Source organism: Onychomys torridus, chromosome 21, assembly GCF_903995425.1.
Source record: "Onychomys torridus chromosome 21, mOncTor1.1, whole genome shotgun sequence".
NCBI classification, from domain to species: Eukaryota; Metazoa; Chordata; class Mammalia; order Rodentia; family Cricetidae; genus Onychomys; species Onychomys torridus.
Genome location: NC_050463.1, coordinates 7,372,045 through 7,395,430, shown reverse-complemented (window position 1 = coordinate 7,395,430; position 23,386 = coordinate 7,372,045). Strand labels below are relative to the sequence as shown.

The following is a 23,386-nucleotide window of genomic DNA, read 5'->3' as shown; positions in this document are numbered from 1 at the left end:
ATAAGGCAAATATTTTGGCAAACTTCTATAAATGATCAAAGACCAAAGTTAAAAATACAAATAAATTGCATAGAACTTGAAGATTTGGTAGACACAGGTGCAGATGTAACAATAATTACACCAAAATCATGGCATCCAGGTTGGCCTCTTCAGGTAGCAAATGTTCAACTTTTAGGGATTATCAGTTTATCCCAAGTAAAATAAAGTGCAAGATGGGTTGAATGCATAGGACCAGAAGGACAGAGAGAAAAATCAAAACCATATGTGGCTAACATAACAATAAATTTATGGGAATGTGATTTATTGCAGCAATGGAAAACACAGATTAACATTCCCCCAATCTCAGAAACAAATTGTAAAATATGGAATACTTCTGAGAGAAATATCAAAAGATGCTATCAAGGACAGTAACAGACCATTCAAGCTGTACTTAAGCAGAGCACAAAAGCTGTTGGTATTTTAAAGATACCAACAGCCCTACCTTTAAAATGGTTGACTGACGATCCTGTTTGGGTGCAACAATGGCCTTTGACATCAGAAAAATTAAAGGCCTTAGAACAGCTAGTAAAGAAGCAGTTAAATGATCAACATACTGAAGGATAAACCAGTCCTTAGAATTCTCCTGTATCTGTTATTAAAAAGAAATCTTTCCGGGCAGTGGTGGCACATGCCTTTAATCCCAGCACTTGGGAGGCAGAGCCAGGTGGATCTCTGTGAGTTCGAGGCCAGCCTGGTCTACAGAGTGAGTTCCAGGAAAGGCACAAAGCTACACAGAGAAACCCTGTCTTGAAAAACCAAAAAGAAAGAAAGAAAGAAAGAAAGAAAGAAAGAAAGAAAGAAAGAAAGAAAGAAAAAGAAAAGAAAGAAATCTGGAAAATGGAGAATGTTAACAGATCTAAGAACCATAAATAAGGTGATTCAACCAATGAACATTTTACACTTTAGAATTCCCTTGCCTTCTTTATTACCTAAAAGATAACCTATTATAGTGATGGTTTAAAAGACTGCTTTTTTACTATACCATTACAATAACAAGATAGAGAAAAATTTGCCTTTACAGTGCCTACTCATAATATTTCCCCGTCTGTTAGGAGATATCAATGGAAGGTTCTCCTACAAGGGATGTTGAACAGACCCACCCTGTGCCAATATTTTGTATGATAGCCATTGGAAATCATACATAAGCAATTTCCTCAAATCTATAATTTACCATTATATGGACAATATCTTATTAGCTTTAATTAGATTCAAATGCAGATACTTTAGAAAAAATGTTTGAAGAAGCAAAGCAAATCTTGCCTTGCTGGAGTTTATAAATTGCTTCTGAAAAAAAAAATACAAAGAGGAGATTCTATTAACTACTTAGAATATAAAGTAGGTTTACAAAAATTCAACTTCAAAAGGTACAAATCAGGAAAGATCAATTGTGGACTCTTAATGACTTTCAGAAATTGCTGGGAGACATTACCTATCTACAGCCTACTATTGGAGCAACAACTCAAGAACTAAGTAATTTGTTTCAAACCTTAGACAAGGACTTAAATAGTCCAAGAAAATTAATTATCAGTTGAATCTCAGAGAGAATTGGCTTTGGTGGAAAAAAAAATTACAGGATGCATATGTGGGTCATTTGGATCTGGAGCTTGATTGCATCTTGGTTATTTTATTCTCTATGCAATTGCCTATAAGGATTTTAATACAGAGGGAAGATATTATTTTAGAGTGGTTATTTTTACCACACAGAGTGAAAAACTAAATATATACATGAAAAAGTTTTCTGAGTTTATTCTAAAAGGAAAATTGACAAGAATGGACTCAGCAGAAATTATAGTACCTTTTACTAATGCTGAAATTGTTTCACCATAAGCAGAAAATTAACATTGGCAAAGAGCTTGCAGCAATTTTTTTGAGAGAGATAAGTAACAATTAAAAATAAAAGCAAGAGATTTCAGTTTATTAAAAAACTAATCAGATTTTAACTCATATAGTAAAAGATATCCCAATTTCTCTAGCCCCTACATTCTATACTGATGCAAATAAATCAGAAAAGGCAGGTTCTATATAAGTCAGGAAAATAAGTAAAGTGTCTCAAAGCCCTTATGATTCAGTTCAAAAATCAGAATTATATGCTACTCTCATATTATTAGATTTTTCAGAACCTCTTAATATAATTATTGACTCTCAATATGCAGAAAAAGTATCTTACATATTAAAAATTCTGAACTTATTCCTGATAAGTCAGAATTAACTTGGTTATTTATTTATTTGTTTGTTTGTTTGTTTATTACCAGGGCTGAGGACCGAACCCAGGGCCTTAGCAAGTGCTCTACCACTGAGCTAAATCCCCAACCCCTAACTTGATTATTTATACAATTACAGAAAATAGTGAGGAATAGGAATCATCCCATATATAAAACACATATCAGACCCCATACAGGTCTGCAACACCCTCTAGCACAAGGTAATGATGAAATTTGATCAGTTATTAATAGGAAATGTACTGGAGGCCTCACTCAGAGTTTCATTTAAAAAAACACTAGGTTAATAGCAGGAGTTTAAAAAGGGATTTTCCATTACTTGGCAACAAGCCAAAGAAATTGTCCTGCTTGTTCCCTGTATAACCAAACTCCACTACCTGTAGGAAATAACCCAAAGGGTACTCAAAGAAATACAATTTGGCAAATGGATGTGTTTCATTTTGTATAATTTGGAAAATTAAATTACATACACCATACCATAGATACATATTCAGGATTTCAATGGTCAATAGCTTTAAGTTCTGAAAAGGCTGATTCTATATTACACATCTATTAGAAGTCACAGATATTATGGAAATACCTGTACAAATTAGGACTGACAATGTTCCACCATATGTGTCTAGTAAAATAAAAGAATTTTTGCATATTATAGCATAAAGCATATTTCAGGTATACTACACAGTCCTACAGGACAAGCAGTTATAGAACGGTCTAATTGAACTTTGAAAGAAATGATTAATTAACGGAAGGGAGGAATAAAGACACTCAGAGATAGGTTACACAATGCTTTATTGACTTTAAATTTCTTAAATGCTAATGAAAAAGGAACAATAGCTGTAGAGAGACATTGGATAATAGAAAAAAAACTACTGAATTAAATCAACCTATATATTTAAAGCTGTATTAAACTCAGAATTGAAACCAGGATATGTGTTACATTGGAGGAGAGGTTTTTGCTTTTGTTTCCACAAGAGAAGAAAAACTATGGATACTATCAAGATTGATATGGATTAGATTGAACAGGAGAACCTTCCTGATTATAGGAGACAGTTAAGAGTCAAATTGGCCTAATGATATAGTATACTTCCAACAGGATAAAATTTTTTAAGTCTTCCTAAATGTTTGTTTTTGTTGTCCATTACAACTATAAAAGGCAAATGGTCTTGTTGTAGTCCCAATTTAATTAAGATTTAAAGCTGGCTTTATGGTTGGAGCATGGCTCTCTCCTTCTCTAAACCCAAGCATGTTTGTTAGGAAAACCCAAACTCTCTGTCTTATGTCAGAAGATCCACTTGATGTGAGACAGAAGAAAACCAAAATTTAGGATCTTTTCTATTGCCAATAATCTCATAATGCTTTGGCTTTATTTTAACTATTTAAAGCTTTTTATATACATAAATATTAGGTCTAAATTTATAAGATCATTCTGTACATGACATTTAAAATGTTTATGTTTTCAACAGTGAACCATAACCATTCATAACAGTGACCTTTGATGTCTCTAATAGAAGATGGGGCCCTACAACAGTGATTGTATAGGGACTGTGGTGATGCCATTAAGGGAGCAAGCACCACCCAAAGATCAGTATAGGACTACAAACTGCTTAGGATGACCCTAAAGTTGTTTGCTGAGAGGGTCCAGCCTCATAGGATACTTTAACCAGAATTTCAAATAAGCTTTACACCAAGACTGGACAATGAATGTTGCATCTGGTTTTCTCAGGACTTGGCTAACATTTCAGTTTTTTTAAAGTATCATCACCCCCAGGCAACAGGAAATAATTTTGGAGATACAACACCTACATTACTAAGAGGTGGGGAGAGTGATATTTGGTCATTTGGTGAGTTGTGGATGCTTGCCATCATTTATCAGGGTTGTTCATTAATTGTTACTAGTATTGGCATGGGAGGAAATTATGCAAATGATATTAGATTCAGGGATCTCTTTGAAAAACAGAAAGAAAAAGGGGAAAGAAAAAGAAGGAGGAGGGATATAGGAATGATAGGATGGAAGGGGAGATTGTTGAATCTACTGTAAATAATAGAGTATTGAATCGACTATAAACTAAGGGATAACTATTGATCTCAAATATTTTGTATTTGTTAGGACTTTTGTATATTGATACAAATTTAAGGTAATTTTTCACAACACACTATATAGATATATATATTTCTATTTTTGTTTAAGGAATTTTTTCCTGTTTTTGTTTTTTTTTTAAATTGTTCATTTTACATACCAACCACAGATCCCCCTCTTATCCCTCCTCCCACTCCCCTCTCCTTTTCCTCTGATCTACCCTGCATCCCCTCCTCCAAAAGGGTAAGCCATCCCATGGCGGGAGGGAGACAGCAAAGCCTGGTACATTCAGTTGAGGTAGGATCAAGCCCCTCCCCACTTACATCAAGGGTAAGCAAGGTGTCTGACCATAGGTAATGGGATCCAGAAAACAAGCTCATGCACCGAGGATAGATCCTAATCACACTGCCAGGGGCCCCTCAAACAGACCCAGCTACACAACTGTCTCCCGTATGCAGAGGGTCTAGTCTGGTCCCATGCAGGTTCCACTGCTGTCAGTCTAAAGTTTGTGAGTTCCAATGAGCTTGGTTCAGTTATCTCTGAAGATTTCTCCATAATGATCTTGATACCCCTTGCTCATATAGTGCCTCTTCCCTCTCTTCGACTTGGGCTCCTGGTGCTTAATTGTAGATCTCTGTATCTGCTTCCATCAGTTACTAGATGAAGGCTCTATGATGACAGTTAGGGTATTACCAGGGTAGGTACCCTCTCCACTATTGCTAGTAGTCTAATCTGGGGTCATCCTTGTGGGTTCCTGGGAATTTCCCTAGGAAATTCCAGGTTTCTCCCTTACTTCATAATGTCTTCCTCTATCAAGATATCTCTTTCATTGCTTTCTCACTCTGTTCCTCACCCAGCTCGACCATACCATTCCCTCTCGTTCCCTCATGTTCTCATCCCCCATCCTATCCCCTCTTGCCCCCCCCAATCCCCAGTTTACTTGTGGGTGTCTCCTCTGTTTCTTCTTCCCAAAGTGATCAATACTTTCCTCTTAGGGTCCTACTTGTTTCCTAGCTTTTCTGGAGCTGTGGGTTGTGGTCTGATTATCCTTTGGTTTACATCTAGTATCAACTCATGAGTGAGTACATACCATCTTTGTCTTTCTGAGTCTGAGTTACCTCACTCAAGATGATATTTTCTAGTTCCATCCATTTGCCTGCAAATTTCATGATGTCATTGTGTTTTTATAGCTGACTAATATTCAATTGTGTATATGTATCACATTTTCTTTATTCATTCTTCAGTTGAGGGGCATCTAGGTTGTTTCCAGGTTCTGGCTGCTATTATGAATAATGATGCTATGAACATAGATGAGCCCTGTGTTATGATTGAGCATCCCTTGGGTGTAAGTCCAAGAGTGGTATCCATGGGTCTTGAAGTAGATTGATTCCTACTTTTCTGAGAAGTTGCTGTACTGATTTGCAAAGTGGCTGTACAAGTTTGCACTCTTACCAACAGTGGAGGACTGTTCCCCTTGCTCCATATCCTTTCCAACATAAGCTGTCATCAGTGTTTTTGATTTTTGCCATTCTGACAGGTGTAAGATGGTATCTCAGAGTCATTTTGACTTGCATTTTCCTGATGGCTAAGGATGTTGAGCCATTCCTTAAATGTATTTCAGCCATTTGAGATTCTTCTGCTGAGAATTCTCTGTTTAGATCTGTAGCCCACTTTTTAATTGGATCATATGGTATTTTGCTGTCCAGTTTCTGGAATTCCTTATGTATTTTGGAGATCAGCCCTCTGTCAGATGTGGGGTTGGTGAAGATCTTTTCCCATTCTACAGGCTGCCATTTTGTCTTATTTAATGTGTCCTTCACCTTACAGAAGCTTCTCAGTTTCAAGAGGTCCCATTTATTAATTGTTGCTCTCAGTGTCTGTGTGACTGGTGTTATATTTAGGAAATGGTCTCCTGTGCCAATGAATTCTAGGCTACATTCTACTTTCTCTTCTATCAGATTCAGTGTAGCTGGATTTATGTTATGGTCTTTGATCGACTTGGATTTGACTTTTGTGCATGGTGATAGATATAAATCTATTTGCAATCTTCTACGTGTTGACCTCCAGTTATGCCAGCACCATTTGTTGAACATGCTTCCTTTATTCCATTGTAAATTTATCAAAAATCAGGTGTTCATAGGTATGTGGATTAATGTCCAGATCTTTACTTCGATTCCACTAGTCAAAATGTTGGGTTTTATGCCAATACCAATACCTGTTTTTAGTAGAGCTTCAAGTCAGGGATGGTGATGCCTCCAGAAGTTCCTTTATTTTAAGTAATTGTTTTAGATATCCTAGGTTTTTGTTTTTCCATATGAAGTGGAGTATTGTTCTTTTGAGGTCTGTGAAAAATTGTGTTGGGATTTTGATGGGGATTACATCAACTCTGTAGATTGCTTTTGGTAAGATTGCCTTTTTTATTATGTTAGTTCTGCCTACCCATGAGCATGGGAGAGCTTTCCATTTTCTGATGTCTTCTTAAATTTCTTCAAGCACTTAAAGTTCTTGACATACAAGTTTTGCACTTGTTTGGTTAGAGTTACCCCAAGGTATTTTATATTATTTGTGGCTATTGTAAAGGGTGATGTTTCTCTGATTTCTTTCTCAGCCCGTTTATCATTTATATATAGGGGGAGGGGCTACTGACTTTTTTTTTTTTTGTTAGTCTTGTATCCTGCCACCTTACTGAAGGTGTTTGTCAGTTGTAGGAGTTCCCTGGTAGAATTTTTGGGGTCACTTATGTATACTATAAAATAATCTACTGTGCACACTATTGTGTACAAATAGTGAAAGTTTTACTTCTTCCTTTCCAATCTGTATCCTCTTGATCTCCTTTTGTTGTCTTATTACTCTAGCTAGAACTTCAAGTACTATATTGAATAGATATGAGAAGAGTGGATAGTCTTGTTCCTGATTTTAGTGGAATTGCATCGAGTTTCTCTCCATTTAATTTGATGTTGGCTGTTGGCTTGCTGTAAATTGCCTTTATTAAGTTTAGTTATGTTCCTTATATTCCTGATCTCTCCAAGACCTTTATCATAAAGGAATGCTGGGTTTTGTTAAAGGCTTTTTCAGCATCTAATGAGATGATCATGTGATTTTTTTTCTTTCAGTTTACCTATATGATGGATTACATCGACAGACTTTTATATATTGAACCATCTTTGCATCTCTGGGATGAAGCCTACTTGATCATGGTGGATGATTTTTTTTAATGTGTTGTTGGATTCAGTTTGCCAGTATTTTATTAAGTATTTTTGCATCAATGTTCATGAGGCAGATTGGTCTGTAATTCTTTCTTGGTTGCATCTTTGTGTGGCTTGGGTATCTGGGTAATTGTAGCCTCATAGAAAGAGTTTGGCAATGTTCCTTCTATTTGTGTTGTGTGGAACAATTTGGGGAGAATTGGTATTGGCTCTTCTTTGAAATTCTGGTAGAATTCTGCAGTAAAATCATCTGTCTCTGGGCTTTTTTAGGTTGAAAGACTTTTAATGACTGCTTCTATTTCCATAGGAGTTATAGCTCTATTTAAATTGTTTATCTGTTCTTGATTTAATTTGGGTATGTGGTACCTATCCAGAAAATTGTCCATTTCTTTTAGATTTCCTAATTTTGTGGAGTACAGGTTTTTGAAGTATAACCTGATGTTATGTCTCCCTTTGCATTTCTGATTTTGTTAATTTGTATATTCTCTCTCTGCCTTTTGGTTATTTGTCTATCTTGTTGATTTTCTCAAAGAACCAAATCTTGTTTCACTGATTCTTTGTACTGTTCTCATTTTTCTATTTTATTGATTTCAGCCCTAAATTTGATTACTTCCTGGCATCTACTCCTCCTGGGTGAGTTTGCTTCTTTTTGGTCTAGAGCTTTCTCCAACTTTATGTAGGCATTTAGAGGTATGCACTTTCCACTTAGTACTGCTTTCATAGTGTCCCATAAGTTTGGGTATGTTGTGGATTCACTTTTATTGAATTCTAAGAAGTCATTAATTTCTTTATTTCTTTCTTGACCTGGTGATGATTCAGTTGAGCATTATTCAGTTTCTGTGAGTTTGTAGTCTTTCTGTAATTTGTGTTGTTGTTGAATTCTAACTTTAAGACATGGTAGTCTGATAAAATACAGATGTTATTCCAATTTTTTTGTATCTATTGATATTTGTTTTGTGACTGAGTATGTGGTCAATTTTAGAGAAGGTTCCATGGGGTGCTGAGAAGAAGGTATATTCTTTTGTGTTTAGGTGGAATGTTCTGTAGATGTCTATTAAGTTCATTTGATTAATAATGTCTATTGGTTCCCTTATTTCTCTGTTAAGTTTCTGTCTGGAAGACCTGTCCATTCATGAGAGTGGAGTGTTGAAGTTTCCCATTGTTAATGTGTAGGGCTTGATGTTTGAATTAAGCTTTATTAATGTTTCCTTTACAAATGGGGGTGCCCTCGTATGTGGAGCATAAATGCTCAGAATTGAGACCTCATCTTGGTGGATTTTTCCTGTGATTGATATGTAATGTTCTTGATCTTTTTTGATTAATTTTAATTTGGCCTATTTTGTTAGATATTAGGATAGCTACACCAGCTTGCTTCTTAAGTCCATTTGATTGGAAAGACTTTTCACAGCCCTTTACTTTGAGGTAGTGTCTGTCTTTGTAGTTGAGGTGTGTTTCTTGTATGCAACAGAAGGATGGGTCCTGTTTTCATATCCATTCTGTTAGCCTATGTCTTTTTTATAGGCAAATTGAGTCCATTGATATTAAGGGATATTAATAACCAGTGATTGTTAATTCCTGTTATTTTTTGGTGGTAGTATTGTATGTTTCCCTTCTTTGGGATTTGTTAGTGTGGGATTATCTATTGCCTGTGTTTTTATGAGTGAATCTAACTTTCTTTGGTTGGATTTTTTCCTTCTAGTCCTTTCTATAGTGCTGGATTTATGGATAGGTATTGTTTAAATTTGATTTTATCATGGAATATCTTGTTTACTCTGTCTATGGTGATTGAGAGTTTTTCTGAATATAGTAGTTTGGGCTGGCACCCATGGTCTCTTAGTGTCTGCATAATGTCTGTCCAGAAACTTCTGGCTTTATTGAGAAGTTGGGTGTTATTCTGATGGTCTGCCTTTATATGTTACTTTGCCTTTTTCCTTTGCAGTTCTTAATATTTTGTCTTTTAGTGGTTTGGTTATTATATGCTGAGGGGACTTATTTGGGGGTTCCATTATATTTGGTGTTCTGTAAAAGTCTTATATCTTCATAAGCATTTCTTAGGTTGGGAAAGTTTTCTTCTATTATTTTGTTGAATATATTCTCTGTGCCTTTGAGCTGGTATTCTTCTCCTTCTTCTATCCCTATAATTCTTAGGTTTGGCCTTTTCATGTTGACCCCAATTTCCTGGACATTTTGTGATGTGACTTTGTTGGTTTGAATGTTTTCTTTGACTGACAAATCTATTTCCTCTATCATCTCTTCAATGTCAGAGATTCTCGCTTCCATCTCTAACATTCTATTGGTTATGGCTGTATCTGTAGTTCATTAATTCAGATTTTCCATTTGCAGCATTTCCTCAGTTTGTGTCTTCTTTATTGCCTCTAGTTTGGTTTTCAACTCTTGAACTGTTTCCTTCTCCAATTTGTTTGCCTTTTCTTGATTTTCTTTACTTTCTTTAAGGAATATATTGATTTTTTTTCCAATTTTTTGTTTGTCTTTTCCTCAGTTTCTTTAAAAGAATTTTTCATTTTCTTTATCATCTTTATAATGTCATTTTTAAGGTTATTTTCTTCTGCTTCTTCTGCACTGGGATGTTCAGGTCTTGTTGTAGTAGAACCATTAGGTTCTGGTGGTGCCACATTGCTCCTTATGTTATTGAATGTATTCTTGCACTGGCATCTACCCATTTCTTCCTCTAATCAGTGCAAAGAGTGTATTGTGTTGTGGGATGTTCTGTATGTTAAATGTTTTGCTCTGATTGGTTAATAAATAAAACACTGATTGGCCAGTTGCCAGGCAGGAAGTATAGGCGGGACAAGGAGAGGAGAATTCTGGGAAGTAGAAGGCTGAGCAGAGAGACACTCAGCGAGATGTAAAGTACTGGTAAGCCACAAGCCATGTGGTAACTTGTAGACTAATATAGATGGCTTAACTTAAGATATAAAAACTAGATAACAAGAAACCTGTTGTGGCCATACAGTTTGTAAGCAATATAAGTCTTTGTGTGTTTACTTGGTTGGGTTTGAGCAGCTGGGGGTCTGGCAGGTGAGAAAGATTTGTCCTGACCATGGGCCAAGCAGGACTGAAAAAATCTCCAGCTACAGTATTTCCTCAGGGAGCCACTCTTGATTGAATTGGCACTGGCAATGTTTGTGTCTCAGGAAGCTGCTGGGGTTTGGGATGGATGGGTGAGTTTAGGGGACAGAGTGGGGCTTGTAGATTGCAGGGTCCAGTGGTGGGTGGTGGTTGGAAGGCCAGCTGCCCTAAGGAGTCTTGCCTGCTGGCCTTCAACTGGGGCTATTAGTCCAATCAGAGATGGCAGAGTCTGTATCTCAGAGAGCAGCTTTGATCTTGGAGGATGTGTGGGTTTGGGAAGTGGAATGGGGCTTATAGGGTCTGGTGGGGTGGTAGTCAGGCCTGCCTGCATGAATGTTTAAAGGACTTTTGTATATTGATATAAATTAAAATTATTTTTCTTTTTCTTTTTTTTTTGGGGGGGGGAGCTGAGGCTCAAACCCAGGGCCTTGGCTTGCTAGGTGAGTGCTCTACCACTGGGATAAACCCCCAACCCCTAAAATTCTTTTTCTTACACTGTATATATGTTCCTACTCTTATCTAAAGGTATTTTACATTGATACAAATTTAAGGTTGTTTTTTGTTACCACAAATTGTATATATGCTTTTACTCTTGTTTAAGATATTGTACCTATGCAGTTCATTTAAAAATGTAAGGTAATGTTCTAGTTTTTGAAAGCTATTATTATAAACTATATAGGACAATCAAGAAACATAGGTCAGTAGTTAGTCATTTAAAACAATCAAATTTGTAGATAGGTATGTTTTCTAGGTTAAATAGATATATTTTAGATATATGGTCTTCAAATACTTCAAAGACCTATAGAATATGGCATTTAAAATGTTTTATTAACTTAAAGTTTGGCATGACAATGAGACACATCTGCTCCTGGAAGCACCATTTATTTCAGAGAAGATGATGGGCATTGAAGAAACTCTTTATGGAATTTGCTTTCATAGTGGCAAGGTTAGCCACTGGGCAAAGAAACTGTTCTTGCCTTTGACTGCTGACAATTTGCTGTGCAGATTGGACATGTAGGACACACAGGAAAAAACAAAACAAAACTGCTGAACTTTGCCAAAACAAGGCAGGACGGCCCTCAAAAATTCATGCTTCACAGAAGAGTTTATCAGGTATTCTGCAAGACACAGAGGAAAATGACTGATAAACTTTGCCAATACAAGGCAAGACAGTTTTTCAAAAATCCTGCTTCACTGAGAAGTCTGCCAGATACTCTAGGCCTTTAGGCTGAGGATGAATGTCCCAGTGTTGCAGAAAGAACTTTGATTGTCAAGGCAGTCAGATGTCTCTGTCATTACCAGAGTTTTGGAAGTTGTTTGTAGTGCACTTTTTGTTTACTCAAATAATATTTCCTTCTGGGGTCTTTGATGGAGTTGAAGACAGATAGTTACAGTTGCAGTTTTCTTAATTATGATAGAGAGTAAATTAGGTATAAAGCTATAGATCCACTGAGATAGGATAGATAATGGAATGTTTTCTTTTAATTTGCCAGACACAAATGAACTGGAATCCATTACATTGTGAATTACATTTACTTGATAATTGTTCTTACAATGTCTTAATATGTTACATTGTGAATGTAATCTTTACTTGATAATTGTTCTTACAATGTCTTACTATGTTAAAGTTAAAATCTTTCATTTTTTGTTTAGTCAAAAAAAGAAAGGTGGTAGAATATTGTTTTAAGGTGTATTACTTTGTTTATGCTCTGGAAAATCTTCTTAATGATACAAACATGTATTACATTTGTTTGGTTTAATAAAATTAACCTGCAGTCAGGAGGCTGAGTTAGCAACTAGCTGACAAGAAATGGTAGGAAGGGACCAGATAGAAAAGGGCTTTTAAGTGGGGTCTGGGAGGAGGATGAATGGCTTTTTGGGAGACTCAAGCAAGGGGAGGAGGGGAGCTACTTACTCTTCAGCCTCTCCGAGGAGCAGAATTCCCCCTAAACCTTTGAATCTTGAGTTCTTTAGAGGGACAAAGATTTAGGTAAGTTCCCTTTGTAGCTTTGAAAGACTCAGTGCCTGAGGGAGCAGAATTCCCTCAGGCTGTGAGCCTTGCAGCTGAACTGCCCCAAGTAGTGAGCCGAGTTATGGTTGATTAGGACAGTCACTACTTAAAAGGCAGCCGCAGTTTTAAAGAAAGACAACATTCTTAATCATGGTCCCTGACTTCAGTATGTTAGTCATTTATATATTTATGAATGTATTCTTCCATCTATTAATTATTAAATAATTTTTTACTGTGAAATACATATTTTTTCTTGCAGTACTGGCAGTCACACTCCACATATTGGGACAATGTCCTGGTCCTAAGTGACACTTCTAGCCTGTGCACATTTTGGTTATTATTTGAAGTTTAAGATTTCTCTGTTTTGTAATTTTATTTTTGTATATTTCAATCAACAGGTAATTACACATATTTCTGGGGTGCTGTGTGGTATTTCAGTATGTGTATACTTTGCATATGATCAAGTCAGGACAATTAATACATCTCTGATTATTAACATTGTTGACCATTTTCTCATGTGCCTGCTGTCCATTTGTATGTGTCCTTTTTTGAGAATGGTCAATTCATTCACTCATCAGAAAATGGAATTATTTTCAATTTTTCTTTCTATAGTTTAATTTTTTAAAGATTTGTTTCACTTATTTATTTATCTATTATTTGTAATTTATGTAATTTTATTTTATGTACATTGTTGTTTTGCTTGCACATAAGTATGTTTAAGGGTGTTAGGTCCCCTGGAACTGAAGTTAATAGACAGTTGTGAGCTGCCATGTGGGTGCTCAGAATTGAACCTGGGTCCTCTAGAAGAACAGTCAGTGCTCTTAACCTCTGAGACATCTCTCAAGCCCTGATTTATTTTATTTTTACTTACATGTGTATGCAATGATGAGTCTGTGACCACTCATGTCATGGTGTACATGTGGAGCTCAGAGGACAGCTTTGAGGAGTTGGATCTCTCCTTCCACCTTTACATGGGTTCTCGATATCCAACTCAGGTGCAGCAAGTAGTTTTAACAAAGGAGTCATCTGACCATCCAGTCCCTATTTTTGAGACATATATATATATAGCCCAGGCTGGCTTCAAACTCATATGTGGCCAAGGATAACCTTGAACAGCTAATCTCCTTCCTCTACCTACCAAGTGCAGGGATAACAGGTTTGCATGGTGATACTCAGTTTATGTAGTATTGGGAATTGAACCCAGGGCTCTGTGAATGTTAGACAAATACTCTACCAGTTGAAATATATCCCCAGACAAAATATTAAAATTGGCAATAAGGCACCCCCAAAACATAAAAAGACAACACATGGAATGTGAACAACATTTGAATACCAAATATCTGGTAACAGAGTTGAAAGTCAGAAATAGAAGCATTCTTGTATCTCAAGAGCAAAAATATGAGCCAATTAAAATGGATAAAACATCTCAGTGGATATTTCTCTAAGGTACATGGTAAATTCATTAGGGAAATGCATATCACAACTACAAGGAGGTACTGTTACATAGCCATAAAAAAAATGGCTATAAGGGCTGGAGGGATAGCTCAGCCATTAAAGACTAGGCTCACAACCAAAAATATTAAAAAAAAAATGGCTATAATAAAAAAGAAAGACCTAGACATCATGAGTCATGCCTGTAATCATAGCACCTGGGAGTCTGGGTCAAGAAGAATACCTTGAATTTGAAAACAGCCTAGACTACATAGCAAGACCCTGGCTCAAAAAAGAAGAAGAGGTAATAACAAGGATTAGAAAGGTTATGGAGAAATTTAATCCCTACTCCTGCTAGAAGGAATGTAAAGTAGTGGAAACAGCCTGGCCATTACTAAAATGTTAGAGGTACCATTGACACAATAATTCCACTCCTAGAGATACAGCTGAAAAAGAAGGAGGAGATGTGTATATGGTCACTAACAGCAGCATTAATCCAAAAGAGTGAAAACTTACAAATTCTGAAATGTTCAAAAGTGAATAAATTAAAAAAGATGCAATAGAATATGACTTAACAATCAAAGGGTACAAAGTACAATACAGAAGAACCTTTAAGACATTATGCTCAGAAAATAAGCAGGTGGGAAAGACTGTGATTCCTTTATGGCCCTACAAATGCCAAGGACAAGCAAAGCTATAGGAAGAGAAGTAAGTTGGGAGAAATAGAGGATGAAAAAAAGGGGGGTTGTGGGTCATGGATCCGTTAATAAAGTGCTTATTATGCAAGTATGGAGAGCTAAGGTCTATACTGAGTAACCATTTTAAAAACAAGCAAATAAAAACAAAAACAAAACAAGACATCTGTGTGTAATGGTGCTTTTGTAACAACAGTGCTGTGAGTAGGCAGGGAAAGGTGGCTCTCTGGAGCTTGCTCACAGCCATCTCACTGAATTGATGAGCTCAAGAGTGAGAGACCCTGCCTCAAAAGAAAAGGTAGAGGAGGCCAGCAAGAAGGTTTAGCAGAAAAGGAAACTTGTCGAGACTGATGACCTGAATATGATTCCTGGAGTCTACAAGGTGGGAGGAGAAAGCAGACTCCCACAGCTTGTACTCTGACTTGCATAGTAGTTTATTGTCAGCATATTTAAACACAATAGAGTCTGGGAAAGTTTCCAGGCAACGATCATGTCCATTCTGTAAGATTTCATTTTGTCCTATTGACAGTGTCCTTTGCCTTACAGAAGCTTTTTTGTTTTGTGAGGTACCATTTATTAATTAATTTTTTTATCTCAGAGCCTGTGTTATCAGTGTTCTCTTTGTTCAGGAAGTTGTCCCCTGTGGCAATACATTCAAGGCTATTACCCACTTTCTCTTCTACCAGGTTCAGTGTATCTGGCTTTATGTTGAGGTCTTTGATCCACTTGGACTTGAGTTTTGTTCAGGGTGATAAATAAGAACCCATTTTCTTTCTTCTACATATAGATATCTAGTTAGATCAGGATCATTTATTGAAGATGCTTACTTTTTTCCATTGTGTATTTCTGGCTTCTTTATCAGGGCTCAATAGGTGTGTGGATTTGTGTCTGGGTCTTTTATTTGATTTCATTGACCATCCATATTTATCACCTCAACATAAAACCAGGCAAAGGACACTGTCAATAGGACAAAATGGAAGCTTACAGAATGGGAAAAAAATTTCTCAATGCCACATTTGATAGAGGGCTAATATTCAAAATATATAAAAAACACAAGAAACTAGACTTCAACAAACCAAATAATCCAATGATAAAATTGGGTACAGATTGAAACAAAAATTTTCAACAGAGGAATCTCAAGTGGCTGAGAAACACTTAAAGAAATGTTCAACATCCTTAGCCATCAATGAAACACAAATCAAAATTACTTTGAGATTCCATCTTATACCTGTCAGAATGGCTAAGATCAATAAAAAGTGACAGCTCATGCTGGCAAGGATGTGGAGCAAGTAGAAAACTCCTCCATTGCTGGTGGGAGTGCAAACTTGTACAACCACTATGAAAATCAATATCATGGTTCCCTAGAAAATTGGCAATCAATTTACCTCAAAACTCAACTATACCACTCTGTGGCATATACCCAACAGATGTTCCATACTACCATAAGGACACTTGCTAATCTATATTCATAAAGGCTTTATTCATAACATCAAGAAACTGGAAACAACCTAGATGACCCTCAACCATGAAGAAAATATGGTACATTTACACAATGGAGTATTACTCAACAGTTAAAAAATAACATTACAAAATTTGCAGGCAAATGGATGGAACTAGAAAAACTCATCCTAAATGATCTAATCCAGACCCAGAAAAATATGATACATACTCACTTATAAGTGGATATAAGCTGTTAAGTAAAGGATAACCATGCTACAATTCACAAACCCAGAGAGGCTAAGTTAACAGGAGAACTCTAGCAGGGATGCCTGGATCTCCCTGAGAAGGAGAAATAGAATAGATATTGCAGGTGGACAAGGAGTAGGTAGGGATGGGGATAGGAAGGATCAGGTGGTGGTAGAGGGATGGAGTGAGAAAGTAAGGGGAGAGATGACTGGAACTGGCGGGCATTTGGTGGGGGATGTGGAAACCTGGTGCAGTGGAAACTCCCTGGAATCTACAAGGGTGACCCTAGCAAGGACTCCTAGTAATAGAGGATATGAAGCCTGAACTGGCCATCTTCCATAACCAGGCAAGGCTTCTAGTGGTGGGACTGAGACACCAACCAAGCCACAAAACCTGCAACCTACAGTCTGTGCTGCCTGCAAGATGTGCTGGGGCAGTGGTGGCTCAGGGCTTGAGGGAGTGACCAACCAATGACTGGTCTAATTTGAGGTCTATGCCACGAGAGTGAGCCCATGCCCGGCACTGCTGGGATGACCAGGAACCAGAGGCTAGATAGCCCAGAGACCTAGGTTAGAACCAAACATGACTAGAAAAAAAGAAAAAAATCAGTGAAATGATTCCCAGTTGTGTTCTGCTACATTCATAGATCAGTTCCTAGTCCAGTTGTCATCAGAGAGGCAGCCTCTGGTAGTTGGATGGGAACAGATGGAGAGGCCCACAGCCAAACATTAGGTGGAGAGAGGGCCCAGGTTGGAGGTCTCCATCAGGTCCCTCCCTCAGAGCTTGGGAAACCCCATGGGAAAGGGGAATTGTGGGGTGAGAGAGGTTGAAGACACTGGGAGAACATGGCCCACACAATCAACTAAGCAGGCTCACAGTGTCTCACAGAGACTGAAGCGGCAACAGCGGAGCCTGCACAAGTCAGCACAAGGTCCTCGGCATGTATATTATGGTGGTTGGTCTGCTGTTTGGGGGCACTCTTGAGAGTCAGAGTGGGGGTGTCTCTGACTCTTTTGCCTGCTCTTAAGACCCTTTTCCTCCTGCTGGGTTGTGTTGCTGGAGTTGTCTCCAGTCTTGTCTAGCACCACAGACCCCACAACCATTTATAAAATAATTACTCAGAAACTTATATTAATTAAACTGCTGGGCCATTAGCTCAGGCCTTTCTTACACTTAACTCAGCCCATTTCTGTTAATCTATATGTCACCACATGTTGCATGGCTTTACCTGTTGCCTTTACATGTTGCTCCCTGAATGGCAGGTTGGCGTCTCTTCGACTCTGCCTTTCTGTTCCCCCAATTCTCCTCTCTGCTGGTCCCACCTATACTTCCTGCCTGGCTACCAGCCAATCAGCGTTTATTTCTCAATCAATCATAGCAACACATTTTTACAGCATACATCCCACAGCAGGGTTGCCTTGCCCAGCCTTGATGTGAGGGTTTGTGGCTGGTCTTATGTGCTGTGTTTGGTTGGTTGATGTTCCTGGGAGGTTTTCTGCTCTTTTCTAGGGGGAAGGGGTTGGATCTGGGGGAGAGAAAAGGTGGAGGGAGACTGGGAGGAGTGGAGGGAAGGGAAGCTGTGATCAGGATGTATTATATGAGAGATGACTAAATAAAAATTTTAAAAAATTTAAATTTTAATTTATATACATATTTTATGTATTTTAATTGGTTCTTTGTTCATGTAGTATGGCTTCCAGTTTTATGTCTTTATTAAATTCTTGAGTGTGCAATTGAGTGGGTCTCTGAGTCTATATCTGTTTCTTGTGCCTTTTCTTGGGCTCTTTTCCTCTGTTTGTATTGTTCTATTCTGATGCATTAGTTTTTTATCATATCATATCATATTATAATCCCTTTGAAGCCTGTTTTATTTTGTAATGAGAGACAGAAAGGGAATGGATCTGAATGAGAGGGGACATGGGGAAGAACTGGGAGGAGAGGAAAGGGAAACTTTAATCTGGAAATATTACATGAGAAAAAAATGTTCTATTTTTTCTATTTTCAATACAACGTGCTAGTGAAATAGTGGCACAAAGCTTGTGAAAGTAACCAACCAATATCTGATCTGATTTGAAGCCAACTCCATGAGATGGAACCCATCTCTGACACTGCTTGAGTAGCCAAGAATCTAAGACTAGATAGGCCAGGGACCTAGGAGAAAACCAAATACTACCCTGTTGCTAAAGGAACATAACAATAAAATGACTCCTAATTGTAGCTGAAGTTTTCTCCAGTCCCTCCTGCACCTGCAGCCACTCAGACCCAAATAAACACTCAGAGGCTTAATTAATTACAAACTATATGGCGTAATGGCTCAGGTTTCTTGCTAGCTAGATCTTACATCTTAAATGAACCCATTTCTATAAATCTATACCTAGCCATGTGTCTTTACATCTTGCTTCTCATGGCAGAGACTGGCAGCATTCTGACTCAGCCTTTTGCTTCTCAGAATTCTGCTATATTCAGTGCCTTGCTCAGTCACCATCAGAGAAGCTTCCTTCTATGACAGATAGGAACAAATACAGAGACCTATAGCCAGGCATTGCACTGAGAGTAAGAGGTCTTGGAACACTCAGCCCTAAAAGGGATATCTCCATCAAGTCCCTCCCCTCAGGGTTCAAGGAACTTTGTGTAAGTGGAGGAGGAAAAACTAAAGAGCCTGAAGGGATGGAGGCCACCCAGGAGATGAGGTCTTCTAAAAACAATGAGACAGATGCATATATGAACTCAGAGACTGTGGCAGCAGGCACAGAGCCCATGCAGGTCTGGGCCTGATAGCATCCCAGCATTGAGAGAGGAAGTGGTCACAGAATCACATCCCTAATCCAGAAGGTGTTTCCAATTGAGAACTTCTTGCAAATGAAAAGTTAGTTTTCTTCTGCAGGAATACAAACCACTCTTAAGGGCAAGCCCCTTGATAATGCAAAATGAACTCAATGATATTTTTGGAGGTTCTTTATCTCATAATGTTTTGTCAGGGCTTTATTTTTTTTTTTAACCTACAGGTCCTTTGCATGTATATTATGGTGCTGCTTTTGTTTTTACAGGATTTCTGTTCATGTAAGTGTGTGTGTGTGTGTGTGTGTGTGTGTGTGTGTGTGTGTGTGTGTCTATAGGATTATATGTGCTTCTTGAGCTTTTTCTTTGGCTCTTTTTCTTCTTGACATATTTTGTTTATTTTATTGTTCTGTTTGTTTTGGTTTTATCTAATTTTATTTTATTACTATTATTATTATTTTAGATGCCAATTTTTATTCTAATGAGAAAGAGAAAGAAAGGGTATCAATTTTCATGGGTGGGGAAGTAGGGAGTATCTGGGAGGAGTCATAGGAAGGAAAACTATAATTAGAATATTGCAATAAAATATATTTTCAGTTAAAAATAATAAAAAGTAACAAAAAGTAAAGGTAGAAGAGATTGAGCAAGACACTTCATTTTAACACCTGGTCTTCACAAACACTCCGTATAGTTCACAAGCACCTGCATACACATATGCACACATGCATGATCATCTATACACACACAAACATACACACACTCAGATACACACACACATCAAAAAGAAATTGAGCAAATGGCAAGAGAATTTTCTTTCTTGAGTGATGAAACTTTTTCTAAATTTCAGTGTGTTCATGGTTGCCTAGTTTCAAACATACTAAAACCATTAAAATGTGCACTGTGATGGGTAAACTGCACAGCATGAACTGTACTCCAATGAACATCTTACATCTCAGTAAATACTTAAATGAGAACTCATAAGTCAAAGGAGGAAGAAAAATAAAGTTCTACACATTGACTGAGCATCTATAATATGATAGACATGGCCATCCTTGTGCCACACCTGTCAATCATCCTGTACTGACCACTTAGGTGTTTGAGGAACAGAATTTCCTGAAGAAGGCCTTCTTTATGGCACTCTTCAGCTCCTTGTTCCTGAGACTGAAGATGATGGGGCTGAGGAAGGGGGTGAGGACATGTAGGTGGTAGCCATGAGAGTGTCTCCTTCCTCAAGGTGGGGACCCTTGGGCTTGAGGTAGATGACGGAGGCAAAGCCATAGTGCACAATCACCACTGTGAGGTGGGATGCACAGTAGAGAAAGCTTTGTGCCAACCCTCAGCTGATGGTATCTTCAAGATGGCAGCCATGATGAAGGTATATGAGAGGAGGGTGAAGAATCAACAGCCAGGCAGGATTCTCATACACCCCAGACCCACGCCCAGAGTCACAGCTGGCACATTACTTCCACAGGCTAAATTCAACATAGGGGACACATGGCACAAGAAATGTTGCATCTGATTGGGTCCACAGAAAGGCAAGTGAAAAATGGGGTTGCTAACCACCAATGCACCTGCTGAGCCACCAGCCCAGGCTGCAGCCACTAAGAGGGCACAGTCAGGGAGGCTCATGAGTACATCATAGCACAGTGGGTGACAGATAGCCATGTAGTGGTCAGAGCACAAGATCAAGTCAATAAGAGCAGTCAATATTCCAACAGGCTGCACTAACTGGACTCAGCCAGTTGGGGTATGGAGCAGAGAACTAGCTAAGAAACTCCATCCTGAGAGACCAGGGCAAGCTAAACAGGAAAGACATGGAATGAAAGATGGCACTTCAGCTGAGGAATTCCATTCCAAGACTTTGTGATAACTAACCTTGTTCAATTAGGGGGATTGTGTATCCCCAGGAAAACAGGCACTGGAGCATTTCTGTGATGTGGGTGGTACCACCCCATGGGCTGGGGTCCTAGACTCACACAAATAAGAAAGAAAGCTGAGCACAGACGATCACAGTTCTAGGATTCCTGATGTTAAATGCAATGTGACTAGCCGCCTCAAGTTCCAGCCATCATGCCTTCCCAACTGGGAGAGAATTCCCTTCAAAATGTGATCCAAAACCATCCCTTCCTCCCTCAACTGACTTTGTTTGGGTATTCTGTCCCAGTGATGAGGAAAATAATTAATACAGGCAGTGAGAGAGCAAAGGGTTCACTGACTAGAGGGACCCACACATACAAAGACCTCGGGTCAGTAATTTCACATCCAAGGAAAGAAAAGGTCGTTAGGACAGGCAGCTTAGCAGCAGGATGTACAGTGGCTTAAGATGCTTAAGAAGACAGACAAGGCTCCACATAGGAAGGACTTTCCCCATCACCCCAGCAGCCCCAGCCCATAACCATCTGTATGCAGGATACTGAGGATGATGATATGATGATGCACAGGACAGGAAGGCTCAAAATGATGCCACCCATGCCTGAAAAATGCATCTCAGGAAACTTAAGAAACAGTAATCTGTATTTTATAGGGATTTTGTAATTCACAGTGTCCAGCCACCCCAGGTTGAATGGAAAAGTAATTTGTTTGCTGTTTTTTTAAAACAAGGATTTATTTTTAATTTTAGCTACGTGTTTGTGTCTGGGGGCAGGTATGTTCCTATGTGTGCCAGCATCTGTGGAAATGTGAGGCTTGGAATCCCCCTGGAACTGGAGTTACAGGCAGTTGTAAGCTACTCTCTATGGGTTCATGACCAAACTTGAGTCATCTTCAAGACCAATATGTTCTCCTAACCCCCTCGTTATCTCTCTAGACCCTGTTTGCTGTTTTTCTTTTCTTTTAAATTGCATTACATTTATTAGTTTATTTATTCATGCATTTATTTTATGTGTTGAGTGTGTGCAAGTATGTGGGGAGGGGCGGTGCCCATGCCACATGTGTGTGAAGGTCAGAGGGCAACTTACAGGGTTTGCGTCTCTCCTTCCAGCAGATGGTTACCTGGGATTGAACTCAGGTCAGAACCCGTGTCTTTAGGCAGCAAATGCTTTACCTCCTTTGTCTTCTGGGCAGCCCACTTTGTAGGGTTTTTGTTTTACTTTGTTATGTGCTGTTTTGCCATGCCTGGGATTCAACCCAGAGCCTCCCACCTACTAGAGAAGAACTCTCCAGCCTTTTGCTTGTTTGCCCCCAAATAGTTGCTGAGCACAGTATCTACAGAGGCAGAGAGAGCACATCTTTGAAGAAGCCCAATGTGTTCCTGTCCCCTTAGGGCTGTGGGATTAGTTGGGTAAGAAGGATATTGCTGAATGAGTCATGTACATGATAAGGTGTTGGGCACCACAGTGGAGGAAGAGGTGTCAGAGCCCTGCAGGACAGCCCTGTGTGCCAGGAGCATGGGTTGCTCATGGAGGTCATGCTCTGCATGGCAGAGAGTCACAGTGCTTTCTGCAGCAGTTGGCTGCTTGGGTCTCTGGGACTTTTGTGTCCTGGGGAAACAGAGGGCCATCACCAGTACTAAACTGTAGGTCTTGCCTGCTAAACAGACACTCAAGTTTAGGCTTGAAACTAAGCAGAAAAACCACCTGGGGACCATCATTGCTCCAGGGTGGTTTCTCCATCTTAGCCTGGGGCTGTGTATGCTTCAGCCTCAGATGCCTGCATCTCTGTGGCTGGTCCTCAGAGGCTCTGCAATTTGTGCAAATGAAGTGGAGACTGGAATTGCCTGTCAACTTTTAATGAGGCCCCAAGTGTCACTGAAAATCCCCCTGCAGTGAGCTCTGGCAAAGCCTGGAATTGGTTTCCTGGGGACTGTTATGGCAGGGAAGTTTAGCAGTTTGCAAGAAGATGTCTCATTTGGCTGTTTAAAGCCAGTGGAAACAATTGAACTTTGTTCATTTCTGATGTGTCCTCCAGGGCAGAAGCCCAGGGGTTTTGACTGATGGGCATGGAAAGTTTCCAAGCAGGGCTGGAGATGGCAGGTTCTTACAAAACATGGTAACTGCCTGGCACATGAGTGCCATGGCATCACTTCAGCTGGATTCTCTTGGGGCTTTTTTGTTAAAACAGAGACCTGGCTGAGAAGTGTTTGTATGTTTTTCTTTTATTTTACGGTGTTAGAGATGGAACTCAGAACACAGAATTTGGCAAACACTTTACTACTG

General features: G+C 38.7%; 1 pseudogene; it reads right to left on the bottom strand.

Moving 5' to 3' along the window:
• Positions 1–20,320: 20,320 nt before the first annotated feature.
• LOC118571463 lies at positions 20,321–20,897 on the bottom strand (annotated as a pseudogene).
• Between the last annotated feature and the right edge of the window lie 2,489 nt (positions 20,898–23,386).